At 44.6% G+C, this 23044-nt stretch overlaps 1 protein-coding gene across 4 annotated transcripts in view; it reads left to right on the forward strand.

Moving 5' to 3' along the window:
* The window catches only part of Palm2akap2 (PALM2 and AKAP2 fusion), a 459101-nt gene that overhangs the window by 349846 nt on the left and 86211 nt on the right, over positions 1 to 23044 (forward strand). Inside the window, exon 1 of one of the 4 annotated variants that reach the window (XM_058581623.1) lies at positions 2937 to 3094. The exons of the other annotated variants lie outside the window; for them this stretch is intronic. The gene's annotated coding sequence lies outside the window, so the exon portion shown is untranslated. Of the gene's footprint in view, positions 1 to 2936; positions 3095 to 23044 lie in introns of those variants that run through there. 4 annotated transcript variants of the gene reach the window in all.

Consider the following 23044-nt stretch of genomic DNA (forward strand, 5'->3'; position numbering starts at 1 on the left):
TTCTAGAAAAGCACCTACCATTGCCATACATCCCCAGCCCTTTTTAATTTGAGACAGGGTCTTAACACTTTCCCCAACCTGACCTCAAACTTGCAATCATCCTACCTCAGCTTCCTGAGTAGCTGGATTACAGCTACTCAGGTGAGCCTCCACACCCAGCTATAGAATGATACTTAAAAGTAGTATTTTTTTGGTGGCCCTGGAGATGGAACCCTGGGCCTCTTGCATGCTAGGCAAGCACTGTACCCTAAGCTTTATTCCCAAACCTAAAATTAATTTAAACAAAACACTGACACTGCTTTAGAAAAGAAGTAATTCAGAGTAAGGATGGTATAATGTGCTTTACTCTTTTTAATAATGAAACAATTTTTATTTGTAAATTTTTACACTTTAACTTATGAACATAAGAGGAGAAAGTGATGAAGTACCGGTCATGGCACTGCTTATAAAATATCACCTCTGCTGTAATTTTAGAATTCTTCCTTGGAGAGTCTGTGGTCCACATGAATAAATAACTGTGATACCTTACATGCTCATTTCAGTGAGTTTTCACATGATATTAAAATGTTAAAAACAGATTAGTAAAGGGCTGGAGCTGTGACTTAGTGGTAAAGTGCATGAGGCCCGGGTTTGATCCCTAGCACTGTAAAAAGAAAAATCTATCAGATGTAGGGCACCCAAATATTTAACTCATTTAATCAGGGACATGTGGATTGAAAGAAAGAGGAAGAAAGGAAGGAAAGGAGGAAATAAAAAGAGGAAGGAAAGAAGAAAGGGAAGGAGGGAGGAAGAGGGATGGAAGGGAGAAAGGAAGGAAGTCCATTGAAGGCTGAAGCTCTGGAATCTATAGCCACTGGCCAGAAAATGCTATTGAAATTCAGCAATGTAAAGACAAATAAGCAAAAAGGATATGAAACAATCTCTAAATGCCAAGAAAAAGGAGTCTGTTGACCTTCAGGAAACTGAGGACAGTTGAAGTCTCCCTTGTAGGCTTTATCCTGTATCCCTGGGTAAAGGTGCAAATAAACCTCAAAGTTTATTGCATCCTTGGTGGATATGGGCTTTTGGGTAGTTTCCAGTGGTATTACTTCTTTGTACTAGAACTCAGGGACCTCTGTGGTTTAGGAAAGTAGAGTTAGGCCCTGGCAGTATCTTCCTATCCCCAAAGCTCAGTCCTTGTCCCTGATGCCAATCCAATAATAAGGACACGGCTTTGAGAAAAAAGAAAAAGAAGGTTTATTGCTTTGCTAGCAAAGGAGAAACATAAGGTATTACTGTCCCAAAGGCTGTGATTCTGCCCATCAGTAGGAATAGGGGGCTTTTAAAGAGGTGATTCAAAAGCTAGTTGTAATTCGCTTGTTAATTTGGGAGATAGTCATTTCTGAGATCTTCTGGTACCATCCCCAAAGTCTGGATTACTTTGTTCCTTTGGTGGGTGTGTACTCAAGGACAGATTTTTTTTTTTTACATTTTTTTTCAGTTGTAGATGGACAAAATACCTCTATTTTATTTATTTATTTTTATGTAGTGCTGAGGGTTGAACCCAGTGCCTCACACATGCTAGGCAAGCACTCTACCATTGAGCCCAGCCCCTCAAGGACAGATTAATTTTGCCAAGGATGGGGAAGAATGGTAATCCCATTTCCCCTGAGATTAGGGAGTGGGGGAGATTAGGGAGGAGCAGGGAGAGAGGAAGAGAAAGAAAAATGTCCATTATTAAAAATAAGTTGCAGGGGGCTAAGGATATAGCACAGTTGTATAGTGCTGGCCCCGCATGCACAAAGTCCTGGGTTCAATCCCCAGCATTCCCCCCCAAAAGGGGGCAGAGCAGTAAGGGTTATATTCAAAGCAAAAAGTGGACCACAGTTACCTTCCTGCTGTGTTTGACATGCAAAATTGAGTCCAGGACCTCCTCTAGGGATTGAGAAAGCTGAAGGCCACTTGAGGCTGAAAACTCAAGGGGTGGGGGAGGGGCTCTGACTTGCAATGCTGGAGAATCACCAAGAAAGCATGCCTAAAGAAATCGGACTTCAGGTGATGTTTTTCAGCATAGAACGTGTGGTAAAATGGGGCACACAATAGCTTTTTTTCTTAAAGCTGTTTTCTGTGTAGGGCATTTGTGTGAACATTTGTGTTCTCTTGGGATTTCTAGATGGTCCATTTTCAAAGGGTCATTAACATTACTTAAATATTCATGGTGGGGGAGGGGATGACAGACTGAAATTTCAGACGCCTCCAGAGGGAGGGATGGCTGGCCACCTGCCTAATCGAGCCCCACGCTGAGTATCAGCTGCCTCCTTCCCCGCGGCTGGCATTGTTAACACGCGCGCTTTGACACCGTAAAGCTACCGGCTGCGGCACTCGGAGGGCAGCAGGAAGCTCTGGCAAGCCAGTGATCTTTGAGCATCTGTCCACATCTCAGCCTCAGGACGGCAACAAACGGAACCCCTAAATACACCGGGACAACATGACCGTCACCAAGACGCACTCCCGAACCAGTTCCGGAGATCCCGCTTACACCAGGGCCAGTCCTGTGTTGAGTAAGGGACGAGGGGCTCTCTGCCCGCTCGGGTAGGAACGCGCACAGGCAACACACACTCTCACATGCACTCGATCACACGTGTGCATACAGCACACACCCACTGGCTTGTGACCGACGCTCCCACCGGTGCGTTAACACAAGTCCACCTGCTCAGACACAGGGCTCTCCTCAGTTAGGAAATACCCCGCTTCCCGCGCCCCATCCATCCCTCCATTCTCTCCGCTCATTCATTTCTCGGTGTTTGTGCATAGACGGTCCAAGCCGCAGAGCAAAGGTGGGTGGCAGTGTAGGGGATATGGGTGGAGAATTGCAGACCGCCTTCGCTGAGCGCCGGGAAGGGGCGGGGAAGGGGCGGGGCCAGTGAGGGCGGGCGGGGCTCGGTGGTTTCCTGAGCGCCCGGCCGCTGCGCCTCGCGGCAGATGCGCTGGCCCCAGCCTCGGGCTGCCGCGCGCCTTTCCTCGGATTCTCGGGAACGCCCCAAGTAGGAGGCGGCCGCCGCGCGGCTTTGGAGCCGAACTGGAGGACTGCGCCCGCGGGAGCCGGCGCCCAGAGGTGAGTGTCCAAACTGGGGCGCAGCAGTTTCTGTTCCTTGGGCATGGAGAAAGAGTAACTGGCGAAAGGTTAAAGATCTGGGAGTCTTTGGAAGCACCGCGGGCTTTAAAATGATCCTTGCATAGCGGATCGTGCGCGGCAAACAGGTCAGGCTGGAAGGATTTTGACCATGTGCTTTTGAGTTCCTAAGTTTGGGGAGGGCAGGCTTTTGGCTGCCTTAAAAATACTTAAAAATAAACGTAGGCCGGGCGCGGTGGCACACGCCTGTAACCCTAGCGACTCCGGAGGCAGAGGCAGGAGGATCGCAGAGGTTGGAGGCCAGTCTCAGCAATTTAGCGAGACCCTCAGCAGCTCAGCGGGACTGTCTCACAATAAAAAATAAAAAGGACTGGGCATGTAGCTCAGTGGTAAAGCGCCTCTGGGTTCAATCCTTAGTACTAATAAACAAACAAATAATAAAACAAATAGAGGACCCCCCCCCCACACACACACACACACACACTCTTTCCCCACAAACGAGATGAACAGGAAAAGCAGTGAAATAAAATGTGGCTGTGGTTATCTCTCCAGACCCGGCAGGTTGCAGATGGAACCTCTGGTTCCAGCCCGCGAGGAAGGTGCTGGTCCTGCCTTATGGTTTGGGGGTTCGGTGGGCATTTTCTGAAAGGCATGAGCTTTGTGGGGAGACAAGCCTGAGCTGGCCTGGTCCCCAGCCAGCTGGAGCCTTTTCGTACTGAACTCCGGATTCGATGCAGGGGGAGGGAGCGGCCCTTCTGCCGGCAAGCGAGAGGGTGCTCCTGGTCCTAGCTGAACCCGGAGGTCGGACCTGAGGCTGGACTCTAAGCAGTTAGAATCTGATGTTTTATCCGGGATGAAGCCAGCACACACATCTGTTCGGTCCTTCGTGGGGACACTTTGAGGAATGGAAGGAGGCGATCGTGGAGGGGCGGGGAGAGCCCTGGGCAAGTTGTGCCCGTAAGGTCTGTGGAGGCGACGCGCCCGCAGGGATGAGCGAGGAGAAACTCTGGCGGTCCCGATAAATTCTAGAGAAACCGAGGACCAGAGGGGACTCCAACGAAGCCTGTGGGAGCCGGGAGTCAGCGCCGCTGAGCGGTGGCGCAGGTGGCCGGATGAGGCTGGAGGCTGAGCTGCATGCACCTAGCAGCTAACGACACTGATGCCAGACGCCCGCCCTCCCTGGGGATCCCTCCCAACCCACAAAAAGGGGGCGTCTGAAAAGGGGTGGCTCGTTTAGAGGAGCAGTGCATTGTCTCTCCAGACCCGGTACAGCCAGTTTCCCGTGTGCGGCAGTAGCGGTTTGGCTCCGATAGACTTGTACCCTTCCGTGTAGCATTAAGTGCAGTTCCACAACTGGGCAAGACTCTGAAGGGACTTTTCCTCCGCTCGCTCCTGTAACGTTCTTACATCTTTGAATGTATGTGGAAGTTTACTTCTCCCAGGAAGAGCCTCCCTGTCCCAGCACTTGTTCACAGTCAGCCTGGCCGAAGAAGAACAAGCCCACCTGCCATTGTGATTCCAGGGGATCTGTTTCCTTGTCTTTGTTCTGATTAGAGTTCACTTAAGCATCACACTTTCCTTCCTGGAAGTGTTCCCAACTTAATTAGACATTCCCTCTTTCTCCCAGATACAGATCATTTTTGGACATGTTACTATAAAATTTTATTGACCAATGTTGAGATCAATAAAATTTTATAGTAACATGTCCAAAAATGATCTGTATCTGGGAAGTTTTACTCTATTTATTTTATTTTTTTAGACATCTAGACTTGTATGTGCTGAATAGCACTCTGCTGCTAGCTGTTTCCTCCCCAGTTTGACCCTTGGCTCTTTAAGAGCATCTTCTACTTTGGGTGAGGGCACTAAGAGTCATGTGGGCCCTGAAATTACTTTGGACCGACCAACAAAATTAATCCTGAGCCAGGAAAAAAAATAAAACCAATACAGCCTAGGTGTCCTGATTCCTCAACTAACAGACAGTGCGGTGAGGTTCATTCCAGTTTCTTTCTGGGATGCTGAGATGCTATCATGAGAGGGATGGTTGGGCATCAAGATGGGACAAACATTTTGAAATCCCCATTATCTCATAGTTCTGGCATGACAGTTGGCACAGCTTCCTGCCTGCAGAGTTCCAAGTAGTGTGGTCAGAATTTATTTCACTTTCATAAGTGGCTTGTTCCGACTCAGTAGCCTCAGGATCGCTGGTAAATAAGGTGAAGCAGGTTGTCTTCATTGTCAAGGGAGGGGAAACATGAACCCCTGGTCATTTTATTTCTAAAACTTTCCATGTTTATTATGGGACTAACCATTAAATGTCATTTTAAAAAAAATGCTAACACTTTGGACTTGGTAGTTATTATTTTAATTATTGTCTAGATGTTGTTCTTACAGATTGGTGGTTTCTTAAAATCCCCATGTCCCAGATTTCTATCACAGTTGTTATTACTGTTCTCTGCTTATTAGGGTAATGAGGAATGTTTCTAATAAAGGTGAAATTGAATTTTGGTGGAGGTGTGTTGAGGGATTTTTAATAGTGAGCATCTTCTCAACACTGGTAGACTTGATGTGCAGTTTTTTGTTTTTGTTTTTCTATTTGTGTGTGTTGGGGGGTGGTAATGGGGATTGAACTCAGGAGCTCTCTGCCACTGAGGTACATCTCCAGATAGGGTCTCATGAAGTTGACCATGTTGTCCTTTAACTTTTGATTCTTCTGCCTCAGCCTCCCAAGCAGCTGGGATTATAGGCAGAAGCCCCAGCACCTGGCAGAATTGATACTCTGTCTCCAGTTAACTTCTGGAATGGCCACTCTTTGATCTTAAAAAAAAAAAAAAAAAAAAGGAGTCTCCACTTTTTTAGATAATTGATCAGGGACCCTGTGCTAGCGACTGGGAATTTAAAGCAATTGGTCAGCATACTTAGGAGGCTTAACAATTTTAGCAAGTCTTGATAGAGATGGTATCATTTTCTTTATGTGCAAATTCATACCCAGAGGTAGATTTCCTGTGAAACTTTAAAAAGAAAAGGTGAAAAAAACAACTTAAGCTTGAGGTCCCTTCAGTGGCACCAGCCTCACCCAGCAATCCTTTGGGTGGCTTATGGCAGAGGGAGGCACAGCTCCATACACTGTGATGGGAGATAAGGTAACCCCTCTTTTTAATATATCCCTTCTGTATAAGATGATCCTCTCTATGAACATATGCGGTTACTATTCAGATTTTGGACATTTACCCTCCAAACACATTTTTTAGGAATACATTATAGGAAAGTTTAAATCATCCCTGTCCTAAAAGGAAGAACTGTCTCAAAGAGATAGTTTGTCTGATTTTCTATAGTATGTGATTGACTAGAAGTACTTAAGAGATGGAGGGCTCTAAGTGACAGAATACCTGCTCTGAGGTGTAGTGAATGGCCACATGGCCTTCCTGCCGTGGGGAGTTTACTGTGGCTAAATTCTGTGGTCTTCCCATAGGCAGTTCAGGATTTTGCCACCAGGTACATCAATAGAATGTAACTGGAGTTTGTTTCCATCAAACAAACTCAGCAGTCTCATAGTACTGAAGGCCATGTGGGAGATGCCACTCTGTAGGCACATGCTGCTGGCATCCTTGTCCAGGCAGAAGACCCCGATGGTGATGAGAAAATGGATGGAGCTTCCCTTAAGTGGATTTGAGGGGTTGAGTTTTGTTGTCTATTTTGTCTTCTGTGCTGACCAGAGGGAGTCAGGAACGTCAAGGAAGGGGGTGGAGCTGTAGAACACAGTGGGGAATTGTCACTGTGTTTTGAACCCTTTTATCTTAGGTGTGGGCAGGGGTGTTGTGGATGATTTTGTTGCTTGATTGGAGCAGATCAGGTAAACAGAGCCAAATATATAGATACTGTAGTTATTTATGGCTATGGTGTTGCCCAAGCTTCTTAACCGCTGGCCAAGTTCTCCCTAAGATCTTGAGCATGTCACAAAATTGGAGTCTTAGTTGGGAACAGTGTGACATGCCTGTAATCCTCGTGACTCAGGAGGTGGAGGCAGGAGGATCGCAAGTTCAAAGCCAGGCTCAGCAACTAAATGACGCCCTAAGCTATTTAGCGAGACCCTGTCTCGAAATAAAACATAAAAAGGACTGCAGTTGTGGCTCAGTGGTTAAGCGTCCCTGGTTCAGTCCCTAGTATAAAAACCAAACCAAAAAAAAAAAAAAAAATTAAAAAAAAATGGAATCTTAGTTTACTCATCTATAAAGATGGGGATACCAAAAACATCTCTTTTCCAACACATGTGTTAAATGAGATGTAGACCAAAGACTGTTGTATGTGTTTGTGCTTTTAAATTAACCAACCTCTTCTTTGATCTTTATGAGTGGTACAAATGATAAGCAAGCTGTTTTTAAAGTTAACATTTTAAATGCCAGCAGTTGAGGAGCAAGTCATTTTTCATCCCTCAGACTGATCCAGCAGCCTTGACTATGGAGGTTCTCCAGGCCTGCACCCCCCACCCCAATCCTCTCCTATTGACCCCAGTGTATCTGGTGACATCCTCCCTTCCCCTTACTCTTTTCGTTTTTTTATTTTTGGTGCTGGGGATTGAACACCCAGGGATCCCGCTAAATTGCTGAGCCTGGCCTTGAACTTGGGATCCTCCTACCTCCTGAGTTGTTGGGATTACAGGCGTGTACCACCATGTTCTCTGTTCTTCCCCTTATTCCCCTTATTCTTAAAGCAGTTGCATTTAAAGCAGTTATGGTAATTTCTTCCACTTTTCTTGCCCCCTATATGAACTTTCAGTGTTTGATATCATTCCTTATTAGGTAAATGGACCCCAGTTTTTAGGACTGTAAACCTGTGCTTTAAGTTCATCAGTGACCCATGGTGTGATGGATGCCATTGTACTCTTCTTCCCATACTAGTGGGGATTTTCTGCAAGTTTTAGTAGCCAGGGATTTGCAAGTTGACTGTTTTCTAAATCAGGAATGTGGATTAAAATATAAAGTAATAACTTGCAATGAAGGTTAAAATGTTTGTTTTTTTTTTAAACTGGGGATTGAACCCAGGGGTGCTCTGCCGTTGAGCTATATCTCCAGCCCTTTTTATTTTATTTTGAGATAGGATCTCACTAAATTACTTGAGGCTGGCCTTGAACTTGTGATCCTCTTGCCTTAGCCTTCGACGTAGCTGGAATTACAGGTGTGTACCACTGTGCTGGGCTGAAGGCTGCAGTATAAAAGGTTATAAAAGGTTTTCGGAAGAATCTGAGAAACCTAGTCAATCCAGTCCACTTTGTCTTATCATTTGATTTCTGACAGATTTGCCTAGAATTTGTTCCTGGGATGGATGATTTTTTTTTTTTTTTTGGTAGTGCTGGGGATTAGAACCCAGGGCCTTGTATATATGCAAGGCAAGCACCCTACCAACTGAGCTATCTCCCCATCCCGAGGATGGATGATTTTTGTAGCACCATGCTGAGGTGGCTGGACATAGCAGAAACACTGAGTTCATTCTTCAGCATTAGAAGTCATTCTTTAGAAAATAACACAGAAAAACTATCCTCCACTCTTGGCCCAAACCTCTTCACCAAATGGAAGGATCCCGTCAGTGCTGTGGTCCTGGGCTAGGAGAAGTCTGCACATTTAACGAATTTTGTCCAATTGAAAAAGTAGCCAGGGATCTGCAGCAGTGTGATTGAAAAAGTAGAAAACCATAGCGCACAGCCCAGTTCGTGGTGCCTCTGTGCAGAGTTTTCTTTTCAGTTAGTGTCAGGTGGGGGGAAATTCCCCCTCAAAACATCTGTGGAAAGGGACTGTCCAGCTCAGGTCTAGCACTCCATTGTCTACACCCTGCGCCAGACATTTGGTTTCCTGGGAATCTCCGCTGTTTACTTGGATGTGTGGTTCTGTCAGTCCCAGCGTTACCCAGGGAATCCTGAGCCCTGACACAAATGTCAGGATCACACCTTTGAGGAGCTTGGATTCTGGCTTTAAACCACCTGTCTGTGGTGATGCCAAACGGAGCTTGACAACTTCCTGCCTCAAGGCACAAGCCTATAGTGGATCCTGAGTACTTCCCCACCAGCCCACGTGTGCTATCCTGGTAAGGAAATGCACCCTGGACAAAGGTCCCCAGGGGAATTCTTAAGTAAGCTAATAAATCCGGAATTGCCAGCCTTAGGTCTCGAGGGATTTCATATCTGGAACTCAGAGGCAATCCACAACAGGTCTCTGGATACTGCTGAGCTTTCTGCCTTGTGAAAACCCTAAATTCATCATCTGCTACCTGCAATTGGTGAGAAATTGAACGAATGTTTGAAGATAGGTAATGCAGGTCCAGAAATATCAGCCTTCCTCCAAACTATGTAAAGACAAATTATTGCTTTGCACATACTTTAGCAAGGAACTGGCTTAATGCATCGGGCTGCTATGACAAAATACCATAGAGTGGATAGCTTAAAAACCACAGAAAGTTATGTCTCACAGTTCCCAAGGCTTGGAAAATGTAAGCTCTAGGCACTGGCAGGTTTGTTTAGGGTGAGGGCCCACTTTCTGGTTCACAGGTGACACCTCATTGTGTCCTCAATAGTAGAAGGGGTAAAGAATCTCTGCAACCTTTTTTTCTTTTTTAAATGAGGGCATTAACCCCAGTTTCTAGGTCTCTACTTATAAAACCTAATCACCTCCCAGGTTCCTCACCTCTTAATTCCATCATTCAGACTACAGTAGGGACCTTAAGACAGTACCTGGAGTTGGTTGGGTGTGGGCTTTAGAAATTTGCCAGGATTTCCAGGTTTTAGTCTTTTGTAGGTTAGAAAAAGAGGGACTTCACGTAACCAGAGAGTCCTGCCGTGTGCATGTGGCCGCCACCCATACCACACCAAATTCCAGGGAGAGGGTGAAGGTGAGGGATCTTCAGGAGGCCATCCATGCCCATGGCCCGTTCCTGAGGGTCTGTGGAGAGCCCGAGGGACTAGGACTGAGCTAGTGCAGTGCTTCCAGTAGCAGAGACCCCAGTGGAACTTGCTAACCCCAAGGCAAGGGACAGGGGGACACTACCTGCCCTTCCTCCACCCTGCAGCTAGCTGCCAACTCCGTCTCCAATTCAAAGCTCTGCCAGTGCCCTCCTGAGCCCGGCACCTGGGTGAAGTACAAGGAAGGCCAAACCACACTTTCCTGGCAGCAGGTAGCTGCCAGCTTTCAGCCCCTGTCCCAGTGCTTCTGATGGTGTCAGCCCACGTTATTGTGACATCATGTCTTTGGTGGAAGAACGCCGAAACCTACCTTATATGGAGCAGTGCCTCACTCTTTTTTTTTTTTTTTTTTTTTGGTATAGTGTACAAACAGACAAATACAATACACCATTGTTTAGCTATTTTTATGTGAGGGTTTGGAGGAGTGATTTTCCCCAAAGGAATACATTTTAGTTCATATTCTAGAAAAGTCTAGTATTTAACAACCCTGAATTCAAAAGTTTTTTTTTTTTTTTTTTTTTTGCATGTGAATTAAAATCAAGGGTCTTTGTGCCATGTGCTGTGTGATTCCAAAGCTATATTTAGCTTGGCAAATTATTGTATTGCATCAGAACATTTTTACCCTTGCAAAGGATAGCAAGAATTCCCCTCTGATACAATTACAGGTGAGCAGAATTCATTTGAGGAAGAAAATGAACAAACCCTACTGGCAACTTAGATCACATCCAAAGCACTGTGATAATTCCCATTTGGGATCATTTTTCCTTTAGAGAAAAGTTTGGATCAGGGTCAAGTGCAGCTCAGAGATGGCCCTGGAGAGCAGGAGGCCTTGCTTTTGCATGCATTCACAGTGTGTACTGTGTTTTAAAATATTCTTTTCATCTTATGCTTCATTACCAAAGCAATCCACAGCGTCCAAAGGATAACCGATGTTCTGGTGGGAACCGCACAGGGGTGTTGAGATAGGGGAAGGAAAAAGAGAAGTTATCAATTGAAATGGACTGAGTTTTCTCATTGGGGGAGGAGCTATGGGGAAGGAAAAAGGAATAACAATTTTTTGAGTGCCAGATACCAACTTGCCCAGCCCTACCTTCAGCTCCCAGGCAGGTTGTGCCTGTCAGTGCGCCACCTGGAGGCCGGGGAGGAAGGAAAGAAAGTTCCAGGCTGGGCAAGGGAGGTGGCATACACCCTGCCACCTTCCTTTTTGCCCCCCATGGTCCCTGCTTCTCTATTCTTACTCAGATCCTTTGATTCCACCACCCTGGAGGCACCTCTGCCCGCGGACACCTCGCCTGCCTTCCCTCTTCTTCTCTTTTGCTTTAAAGCCTGGTCCAGAACATCTGGAACTATTTTTCTCTTCATCTCCCCTGCCCTTTAGCCTCCTCTTCTTCCTTTGGTGAGCTGAAAATCCAGAAAGTGAAACCAGGCTGCTTATTGTGTATTGAATGCAAAAAAAAAAAAAAAGTTTCAAAATGAAATTACATCCAATAAAGAATCTCAGTTGTTAACCCCCAGTTCTAAAAGCCCTCTTGAGAATTGCCACAAATATCTCCACCTACTTTCTTGTTTTACTCTGATTAAACTTGCTTTTCTTCAAGGTCCAGAATTCTAACACAAGAGTTGTTTCTTGTTCTTCTTGTGTGCTTCTGCTTTCTTTGATTGTTGCTATTATGACGATCATGTTTATTTTATTTTATCTTATGGTAATGGGGTTTGGACTCGGAGGTGCTCTACCACTGAGCCACATCCCCAGTCATTTTTATTTTGTATCTTGAGACAGGGTCTCACTAAGTTGCCCAGGCTGGCCTCAAACTTTCAATCCTCTTGCCTCAGCCTCCCAAGTCACTAGGATTTCAGTTACGTGCCACCTCACACAGCATGTTCATTACTTGGTACTGGGGATTGAACTCAAGGACACTCAAGCACTAAAGCCACACCCCCAGCCCTGTTTTGTATTTTGAGACAGGGTCTCACTGATTTGCTGAGTACCTTGCTGTTTCTGAGGCTGGCTTTGAACTCACAATCCTCCTGTTTTAGCCTCCCAAGCTGCTGAGATCACAGGTGTGTGCCACTGCACCCAGCTTTATTTTTGAGACAGGCTGTCAGTAAGTAAATTGGCCAGGCTGACCTTGAATTTTTGGATCCTCCTTCCTCAACCTCCTGAGTAGCTGGGATTACAGGCATGTGTACCCATACCCAGCTAAAATGTCAGTCTTAAAGGTATTTTAAATGACTGAAAGAAAAGTGAAGGTCAGGGTGCCTGAGAGATGGTATGCTATGCTATTTGTTATTGTAATCCATGCTTGAATGCTTGCTGTGGGCCAGGTACATCTTATGTTGGCCTCACAACCACTCTGTATTTGGGTAGGTTTAACCCAAAACTTTAAAGATGAAGACATTGCCACTGGGAAAGGTGAGATGAATAGGTCAAGTCCAGGCTTATATTTCGCCCTTACTCTGGTTCTGTGCTGGCTGAGAATAGGTGCAGAGACAGCTGTTAAGAGGAAGGAAGACAGACTGAACCAGGAGTTTTTGCCTCCAGTATGGTTAAGTTATTCATTCTAACCGCCTGAATATCAGTTGCCCCTGGGGCTTAGTTTCTTAATTTGACTTTATGTATTTATTTTGTTTAGAACTGGGGATCCAACCCAGGGCCTGGTAGGTGCTAGGCAAGCTCTCTGCCACTTCTGCAAGGTCCATTAAACCCTCTTTGTCCCAAATGTCACTTCTCAAAATCTGCCTGGAAAAATCATTATACAATGACTCTTGCAAATACCAGTTCCTGAAGCTGAAGGGACAGTGCATCCAAACCAAGCAGAGTCTGTAGGAAGAGAGGAAAAATAATGCAATGGGGGTACAATTTAGTGAAGCCTTGGCTTTAACACCAGTTCATTTTTATCCACAGATTGTGATCAAACTTCTTTCAATAGGTGTAACTTGGACAAGAGTTACAAATTTGTCTATTTTTTCAGTGAGTTCAATCTTCCATAGAGTAGATACTCTTTGGTTCAGGGTGAGTTTAGGTTGCTTCCTGATGATCATGAATATTTATTGAAAGTCAGGCCCTGTTGTATGTGCCATGTAAGGATGGTCACCTTTAACCCCTGTGACAACCTCAGAGGGAGAAACCCTTATAATTTTTATTGTTACAGATGGAAGACATTGAGGACAGAAATTTAGGACCAGGGGACATAGCTAGTTTGGAAAGCCAGGATTTGAATCCCTTAGTCTGGCTTTTTAATATATTGTCTACATAATTACCCTCTTCATTCTGCCCTCTTGCTACTTAATATAGGCAAAGCTTGCCCTTCCTTCCTTCCTTCCTTCCTTCCTTCCTTCCTTCCTTCCTTCCTTCCTTCTTTTTTTCTCTGTGCTGGGGATTGAACCCAGGGCCTTTGTGCATGCAAGGCAAGCACTATACCAACTGAGCTATATCCCAGCCCACCCTTTCCTTTTACTGTGGCTGGAGGTGTGAATCTCTGTCCATAAACAAAAACTACACTCAGAACCAAATCACACGGCATTTAATAATTTATCTAAATTAATTTTGTCTCTTTTGGGAGTTTGAGGCAGGAGGATTGCAAGTTGAAGGCTAGCCTTAGCAACTTAGTGAGACCCTAAGCAAATTAACCTGTCTCAAAAAAAAAAAAAAAAAAAAGAGCTGCAAGAATAGCTCAGTGGCAAAGCATCTCGGAGTTAATACCCAGTAACAAAAAAAAAAAAAAAATTTAAAAAGTTAAATTTTTGTCTCCAAGCCTTGAAGCTGTCCAACTAACAGAAAATTTAACCTGAGTAACTTTAAGAACACAACTTTGCAAGTATATTCAGGACCTGAGGTTTTGGAAGGTGTGCCGTTGAGAGAGGGGGCATCCATCACCGGTTTGCTGTCCAGTCCTTGATGTGCATAATAAGACTTGGGCTACTGTCATGTATAACTAAAAAGAACAAATTAAAAAAAAGTTTTAAAAAGACAGTAGAATGAATTGGACATAACTTTCCTGTGTTCATGTATGAATACACACCTGTGTAACTCCACATCATGTACAACCACAAGACTGGGAAGTTATATTCCATGTATATGCGGTATGTCAAAGTACATTCTACTGTCATGTATAACTGAGAACATATTGAAAAATTAAAAAAAAACAACAACTATAACATAAGACTTGGGGGCGAGCCGAGGTACCGGGTTCGTTCCATAACACATGTCTACATTGCCTTGGCCTCCTTCTGTCCACATGGTCAAGTTTGAGGCTCTCTGCTAGCCCTTGCAGATGTGGGTCAAGACATTGGACTCCTTGGGAGGTCTGGGGACCTGGAGCCTAGGCCTCCTCTTTGAAGTCTTGCCATTTCTCTTAGGAGCCTTCAGGGAACAGAGACAAACACCCTTAGGGGAGGGAGAAAGGACCCTTTCTAGAACACCCTGCATAATCTCATTGGTGGCTTGGATTTTTCATGAAAGCCGGGAAGAACCTGGATTCCTGGATATCAGAGCCCAGAAGTGAGCAGTCAGCAGCTGAGCTGCCTATCTAAGGAGGAAGAAGGTGGAAATAATGTGAAGGAAGATAATGTTTATGATAAAAACAACAACAGCAGCTCAGGACAATAATTTTTGAAAGCCAAAGGAGAAAAGTCAGCTCAATCCTCCAGTGGTGAAGGGCCTGTCTTGCCTGACCTCTGAGCCCAACTAGGTCTGGAACACAGTGGCCCTTGAATGCCCTGTGGTGATTGGCTGAGGGTGTCTGAGGGTCCAAGTGGTCCATTCACTTGAAGAGCATCCAGTGGGACAAGGCTGGGTGGTGGGTGGTGTGTCCTCAGTGGAGGCTGTGGGGCTGTGATGTGTAGGAAAGGACATGGGGGAAGGGTTGCTTCCTGCAAGGCAGCTCTGACCCTGGGGCTGGGGCAGTTCCTTCTTTACCACACCCCTCATCCAAGGAATCAATCCCAAGCTGTTCTTCTGGCTCAGCCCTGTCCAGGGTGGAAGCAACCCCTCCCCATATATAGTTTTGCCTCAGTGACTCCGCGATAAGGGACATGGTGGATGCCTGGACTTGTCTTCTGCTATTCCGAGAGCTGGATATGGGAGCCCCCACACAGGACGGGCTTGAGGTCCCAAAGACGGTACTTTTCTTGGAGTTTGATGTTTCCTCTTGCTTCCATGGCTGTTGGAAAGGGCATGTCCGGAGAGTGACCTGCGGATTGCGCTGCTGTGAGTGAACCCAGCAGTGACAGCCTCTAAAGGCTTGTTCCCTGCAGAGGGCTGCCGTGTCACACCAGCAGAATGACTTTCTGGTGGAGGATCAGCTTTGGGACATTCGTGACAGCAGTGTGACCTACCTGAAGGATCAACGGAGGCGTGGTAGGGAAAAGGCATTCCTATGACAGACATCTGTTCTGGTGTTTTGTTTGTTTGGTTTTCGTGCTGGGGATGGAACCCAGGGCCTCCCACATGCCCAACGTGTGCTCTACCACTGAGCTGCAGCTCCAGCCTCTTCTAGTTTTTGCCTTCTGTTTGCTTGTTTTCTCATTCTAATTGTGGCCAAATACATCACGATATAAAATTCATCATCTAATTTTAAGGGTATAAGTCTGTGGCATTGAGTGCATTCACATTGTGGAGCCACTGTCACCACCACTGTCCCCTCACAGAATGCTCTTGGTTTGCAAAACTGAAACTCTTCCCATTGAACAGCTCCCCCTTCCCCCTTCTCCAGCCCCTGGTGACCACCCATCTACTCTGTGTCTCTATGAATTTGTCCACCCTAGAAACCTAACGTAAGTTCGATCACTAGTGCTCGTCCTTTAGAGACTGCCTTCTTTCACTCCACATGATGTCTTGGAGATTTATCCATGGTGTAGCTATGTCAGAATTACTTTCCTTCTAAAAACAGGACAATATGGGTTCTGTCTCTAGCACTGAGGGAAAAAATAGAGAGAAGGAAAGAAAGAAAAGCTGAATAAGATTCCATTTTTGTGTGTGTGTGCGTGTGTGTACACCACATTTTTAAGTCCATTCATCCACTTGTTGGTCAGTTGCATGCTTCCGTCTTTTGTCTTGCCCTTGTTTTGAGAGGCGTGCTGTATCCATCCCTGAGCTCCTCAGGGGATCAAAAGAATTCTCTGCAGGTGTTTTGAAGGAGTTCACTATTTCTAGGAAAAAACACAAAGTTCAAATAATGAGAAAAAGTAAATTATGGTGCAGAAATTATAGAATGTGAGACGCCAGTTTTGCTAGGATCTAGGTGCAGATTTGGCTTGGAGTTTTGGGGAAGAAGATGGTTTATACAGAGCATAGATTGAAATTCAGGATTCCAGAGTTAGGTAACAAGCTCATACCCTGGCTTTGTCACTTCTATGTATGTTACTGTGAGAACCTTTGTAAGCCTTGGTTTCCTCATCTGCAAAAGGGGGATGCAGTACTCACATCCTAGAGTTTTTGGGAGGAATAAGTGATAAAATGTAGGTAAAGAGTTTAACAGAGAGCCTGGCACCTGGTAAGCACTCAGTACTTAGAATATAGAGGAAGCAACATTTTGCCTACTTAATGTCATTCTGTATGGCTCTTTTTAATAGCCTTCTTATCTTCATAATATGACCTGAAACATTAGTATCTGTTTTTGCTGCAGTTTTCCAAGTGTTCGGGTTTCCTATTCTGTCTTTACTACTTTACCTACCCTTAAAATTATGGTAAGGGTAGTTTTTGAGACTCATTATCAAGTAAAGAGATAGCTCTTTGTTTTTATCATATGACTGATAATCAATAAATACAGCCTGACTTTCTTATCATTGGGAGGATACAGAATGAGGAAGAAAAACTGTTAGTCTAATGTTCATCTAGTTCATATGACTGACCTGACCGGAAGGGAGCTTGCTTTCTCAAACTCTGTTCAGGCTAGAGAGAGTGAGAGGCTAGGGTCCAGTCTCTTGGGTGGACAGTGACTTCGTGGCTCTTCCCGCAGTAAAGACTTCATATTTAGATTATTTAAAGTTATAAAATACTCTTTTTTTACTAATAATTAAGAAACATTTTTATCCTACTTTTTTGGGGGGAGGGGGTGCTGGGGATTGAACCCAAGGCCTTATGCATGCTAAGCACATGCTAACCCTGAGCTGTAACCCCAGCCCAAGAAAACTTTTTAAAGTTATAAATAAAGTAAAATTAAATAACTTTGAAGGAGACATTTTGCTGCTAATGCATGCCTTAAAGTATTCTAGAAGTGAAGTTTAAGACACATCATCTGGCTGACGCATTACTTAACCTATTCTTGTTTGTCGGCTTGGTATTTCCCACTCTGGAGTTCATGGACTTCAAGGCAGTTGAGTCCATTATTAGCGAGGAGAAAAAAACATCTGAGTCTCCCCAGCCCCAACAATAGATTTTTTTAAAAAAATGCGTTGTACACAGTCCCCTTTCAAAAGGCACTTGGGGGGTGGGTGGGTGTGAACGGAGGAATTTCCTCCTCCACCCTGCTGTTGCTAAGCTGTAAGCTAATATTGTGAGAGAGAAGAAATACCCAGGTCTCAACTTTCCTGGGGACTAAGCTCTGTATTTTTGTTTACTGGTGTTAGTTGTAGACTTCTTTCTCAATGATGTGTTGAAGCTGAATGGATTGTACCAGAATCGGCAGACTTCTGAGCTTTGCTTAGATTAGTGTGGGGCCCCTCAGACACCTCACTGGGGCCCTTTCTACACCCCCACCCCCACCCCATGGTTTTCTGGCTTTGTCTATTAACATTTCTGATCAAGAATTTCTTCTAAGTTGAGGATTGTCCAACCTCTCTGAAGTGGGAAGCTTGATGATGTGCTGCCTTGACATTTATTTTTATATTTGTCGTTAGAAGTGAAAATGAAACTGGGATATCTGTTTTATCTATTTATTTGGATGCTTTTTGCCCAAATCTCCTGACAGTGATGAGGTGGTTAAGGTTGAAACCACTTGTGTGTCCTGTAGGCAAGTGAGGATTTAGTAAGCGAGAATTTCCCGACAGGGTTTAAATTCTCATTTGCTTATGTTCCAGACTTTTTGATAGGACTATAACTTAGAGTATCCGTAGAACTTGGGGCAGGCGGAATTACATGGGATGGCTAATCCTCTTGAGTTTATATTTTCTTCAATACACTTTCGTGATGGGTTGGTTAAGAAGGACAAAGTCTCCACCAGATTTCACTTGGCTGATTTTTGTGTTTTGGTTCATTTCCTGTTTTCCTGATTAGGCTTCTGTAACTCTCCCGTTTAAAGGGGCAGCTGAGGAGCATGGAAAGGGTTTGGGTGGTGGCGGAGTTGCTGAGGGCAATGACAGTGGCCTTGGTAACACTTCCTGGTGATGGTGAGTTGATGGACACACTAGAGCTCCAGCTGCTCTGGTGGTGGGCCTGAGGATTCCTGGAGGGAGAGCTAGGTGGGAATTTTCTTTAAAAACCACAGCTCCTCTCATAATTCAGAGTGACAGGGCATTTACCAAGGAAAGCTCCTATGACGTGGACATGAGAATATAGGATAGGAAGTGGACATTTTTCAGTGTCACCTTGACTTAAAATTTCCAGTAGGTTTTTTTTTCTTTTCTTTTTTAGAGAGAGAGAGAGAATTTTTTAATATTTATTTTTTAGTTTTCAGCAGACACAACATCTTTATTTTATTTTATGTGGTGCTGAGGATCGAACTCAGGACCTCACATGTGCTAGGCGGGCACTCTACTGCTGAGCCACAACTCCAGCCCTTCCAGTAGGTTTTTCTTTCTTTTTTGCAGTGCTGGGAATTGAACCCAGGGCCTCATGCATGCTGGGCAAGCACCCTATCACTGAGCCACATCCTCAGCCCAAGATTTGATTTTTTAAAGATATAGAATAAACTATAGTGTTTATATAAACTACAGTGTCAACAAAACCAAATGTAGCCCTCTCTCTAAGAAGAAGAGGTTGTAGGGAAAGAGTCCAGCAGAGGCCGGGAGCCCAGGAGGACCTGATCCAGTGATTATACCTCTTGAAGCCTTGGTTTCGTAAACTGCAGATTGAGTTCAATATTCCCTATGACTGGTTATTGCTGATAAGAATTGAGTGCAATAATAAATCCAAAGTAGCTGGCACATACCAAGTTTTCAATAAAGGTAAATTTCCCTCCCCCAAACACTCAGAATCAAATGCATTGACATGTATTTTGAAAACGATAACAATTATTAATTATAATTATTATTAATTATAAATCATTATTTGTGGATGCCTCATAGTTGACTTCAGAATATTGGTCCCAGGAACAGAAGAGAAATATCCTCTGGTTATGAGATGGATGTATTTCTAATGTGAGTCCTCTGCATATTGTTCTTGTGGCTTATTAGTGTGTTAATGTGGTTAAATTCTTCCATATTCCATATCGTCCCCCACCCCCCAGTACTGGAGATTGAACCCAGGGCCTCGTGCGTGCCGGGCAAGTGCTCTACCACTGTGCTACACCCCTAGAAGCCCTCCATTCCATGTTCTTGATGGAGCCGTACTGTGGTAATGATAGCTTCCACCTGATCCAGCTGCTCCTCAGATCTGTGTCTTTGGGGGGACAAATGACTGAAGATATAGCTGTGACCCAGTGACTCCCAGTGGACACTTCCATGCATCAGTCTCCTCCTGCTCTGATTTATCAGAAGGATGCAAACATGACTCAGAGGTAATTTTACAAGAACTTTTACTGGTTAAATCATAATCAAGTGACTTTCCATTCTCCTAATGTCACTTGATTAAGTCAAGGGTGCCCACCCTTGATTGCCCTGACTCACGGAGGGAGGCTGCTAGCTAAGGAATGGCAAGGCTGGAGAGGAAGAGGGTTGGCCTCATCCTCACCCCACGGGCATCCTGGCAGACTCCAGAGAGGGAAGCACCAGATTGTGACTCCTAGCAGAGTGACTAACCTCGCACAAAACCCACTGCGGGAACACTTTCACCTACTTTAAATCCGTTCATGTTCCCCTAAAAGGACGTTTTTGTACATAAAGAAACTGAGTTTCAGAGAAGCTAAAGGAGTGGCTCAAAGTCACACACTTGCATCTGACAAAATTCCAGAAGGATACAGACTGCCAAATTGGGGGAGCAGAAGAGAGAAACTTTTCACTATTGTTTGAGTAGTTCAGCAAAAATTTGACAATTTTTAAAATAGTAATTTTTTTCCTGGGAACCTAAAATTCTGTTTATTATGTTTGTAATTATTATTCACATTTTAGAAAATGTAAGAAGGACCTTATCAATCCTTTATTGAATCTTCTCATTTTTATAGACCAAAAAATTAAGACACGTGTAATTTGGTCGATGTGATAGCTGGGTGGTGGTAGAAAATCTATTTCAAAACTTCATAGAGTATATGGGACGGGTGAAGTTTTGTGTTCTCCTTACTACGTATTTAGCTGCCTGAATGAACTCAGATGACTACAGGCTGTGCTGCTCGGGAGGGTCCTGATATTTGACCTTGGGGTCTGTGACCTCAGGTCAGAACATGAACTTTTTTCATACCTGTTTGAACCTTGGAGGTGTGTGTTCTTCTCTTTCCTTTCCCTTCCTCCTCTCCCTCCCTTCCTTTTTCTTTTTGGTTCCACCCAGCTGCACTCCCAGTCCTACATTCTTACATTTAAGCAGGGGCTGCCTGACTTAGGGAAACCTCTGCTCTCCTTCTCTGGCCTCCCCTCCTCATGGCCCCTGTGGGCCCAGTCTGTTTTTTCTCTAATGTCTTTAACAGTCAGTAGCTCAACTCGCTTTCTCACATTCTGTTAGTGCTCACCTGGATGGACCCTAGTCCTCTGTAATTCCTCCTTTTTTACCCACATCAGTTATTTTTAGTTTAGGAATTTTTCTGTCCAGTGACTGCCCTGTTCACTGGTGCTTAGAAAAGGCATATTTTCACATTATTTAGGCACTGTCATGGGTGGTTTGGCTAAAACTTGGTCTGTAAAATTCTCCTAGGATGATCTAGTTTTATCAAATGGTAAAATCTTGGTGTTTTAGAAGCACCCGTGCTCTGTCCATCACTGTTCAAATGGACTTCATGTACATTGCTTATAAATGTACAAGATCTGTAAGAGCATTTCAGTAGAAAAATCTGACAACTTGTGATTTTCTTGCTAATATATATATATATTTAGATAGTGCAGACAGCAAGCTTATAAGGACACAGTAAAGGGTGGGTTATCAGTCATTCATTACTGAATTTTTCAATTTTTCCTTCTCAGGAAAATTTTCTGAACCAAATATAACACTAATCTTAGGGAAATACCATGCTTAGGTCAATTGGTGAAATGTCAAATTTTTGCCACGTTCCATTATAGCAGCAAACTTAATGTAGACAGAGGTGACGGTGGAGGCTGAAAAAGAAGTGTAAGAGAGAATGAGGGAAAAAAAAATCTAAGTCTTTATCATTTCCTTAGGACTTTACCCAGTTTTCTCCTTTCAAAAGTGATAGGCTGAACCTTTTTATTTGTTGTATTGTGAAATATTAAGAAAAAGGGCCACTAATATTGAGATAACGCTGTACTCACTCAATAGCTTTATATACCAAGTGGCAGCAGCATATCTCACTCTGCATACATTTTTGAGATTTATCTTGTTTCATTAAAACTGCAGATGTGTGTCACCTGTTTTAATTGTCTGCATAGTTTCAGCACCAGGCATCTTATAATGTAGACAATGGCAGGAAATTGAAGAAATGGAAAAGGGAAATAAATTCCACCACTTCCATGTGTAATGATTTTATTCTATAATAGTCAGGGATTGTGCACATGAGATGCCCTGTTAAGAAACCAGATCTAATGCAGGAAGATTAAAATGTTTTGACAAATTTTGCCACTTATTTGGAAATCTCAGAAACGCAGAGGATGCATCTGGAGGTGGCTGTGGTGGTCCAAGTGCATTGAGGGCTTGGTGGGGGCTGTGGCCGTAAGGACCAGGAGGCTCATTCTCCCCTGACCTTTCATTTGACTTCTGCCTGGCTGTGTTCCCGTCCTTCCTCCTTTTGTCTTTTCTGTGAGGGTAAGATTCCACAGCAGCCTTCCAGGATCAGGCACTTAACATTATGCCCTGAGAATTTACCAGATAAATTCTTGCTTCTCATAAGCAGTCGCTCAGTAGACAGGGTGGCACAGAAGAGAAACGGGGTAGGGTGTTTCTTTGTGGCACAGGCTGTCAGCGCTGAAGCAGGACTTCTTCAGTACAGCTCATCCTCCTGTGTGTGGAAGACGGGTGAGGGGCCAGCCCAAGCCAGGAAAGCAAAAGGGCTGCGCAAAAGACCCTGAAGTCAAACTTCTGCAGTTGCTGAGGATGGTGGGCCCACCCGCGACCACCTCCATGACTCAGCCTGGCAAGGGGCTGACCAGAATGGGTCAGAAGCCTCCACAAATTGCCTGCTGTTAAGCTTGGATCTTTCTAGAATCAGATGGATGATAAACATTAACCTGTGATGTCATTTGTGGAAAAGGAAGAAAAACTGAAGCTGGACCTGAGAGAAGTGACTTGTCTTGTGTCCTCTCGTGTCTTGTAGAATTGCAGCAAAGGGCTTGTTGAAAGGATGGGGGTGGAGATGGGGAGACATTGGTCTGAGAGAGGTTTGCAGCTAGGACTCGTAGTCCTGGGGTGCAGGAACAGTGTTTGGGGGGGGGAGAAACGCTCTAGAGGAGGGTGCACCACCTGGGGCACAGTCCTTCCGTGTGAGTTTTGCCCTTTAGATGCAGCCAGATAACCCAGCGTCTGGTTGGTTGATTCCCTCACCTCCTGGTTCCTCAGTTTGGCATCACCTCTCTCCTGCATTCTGCCTCCGGTCTCCCTCCATAGGACACCTGAAACGCCCATTCTGGCTCACCTGGCTTGCTTTCTCCTCTCCTTCCTTGCTTTACTTGGCATACCCACTCCATTTTGATTTTTTAACGAGAACCGTTTAATTAGAAAATGGACATGTGAGGCCATGAGCAAAGGAGAAATACATCACGGTTTATTTCTAGACCCTTCACCCGGCACCACT

This window comes from Marmota monax, unplaced genomic scaffold (genome assembly GCF_021218885.2).
Source record: "Marmota monax isolate L192 unplaced genomic scaffold, Marmota_monax_Labrador192_F-V1.1 WCK01_AAM20220418_F8-fsc00020, whole genome shotgun sequence".
Classification (NCBI taxonomy): domain Eukaryota; kingdom Metazoa; phylum Chordata; class Mammalia; order Rodentia; family Sciuridae; genus Marmota; species Marmota monax.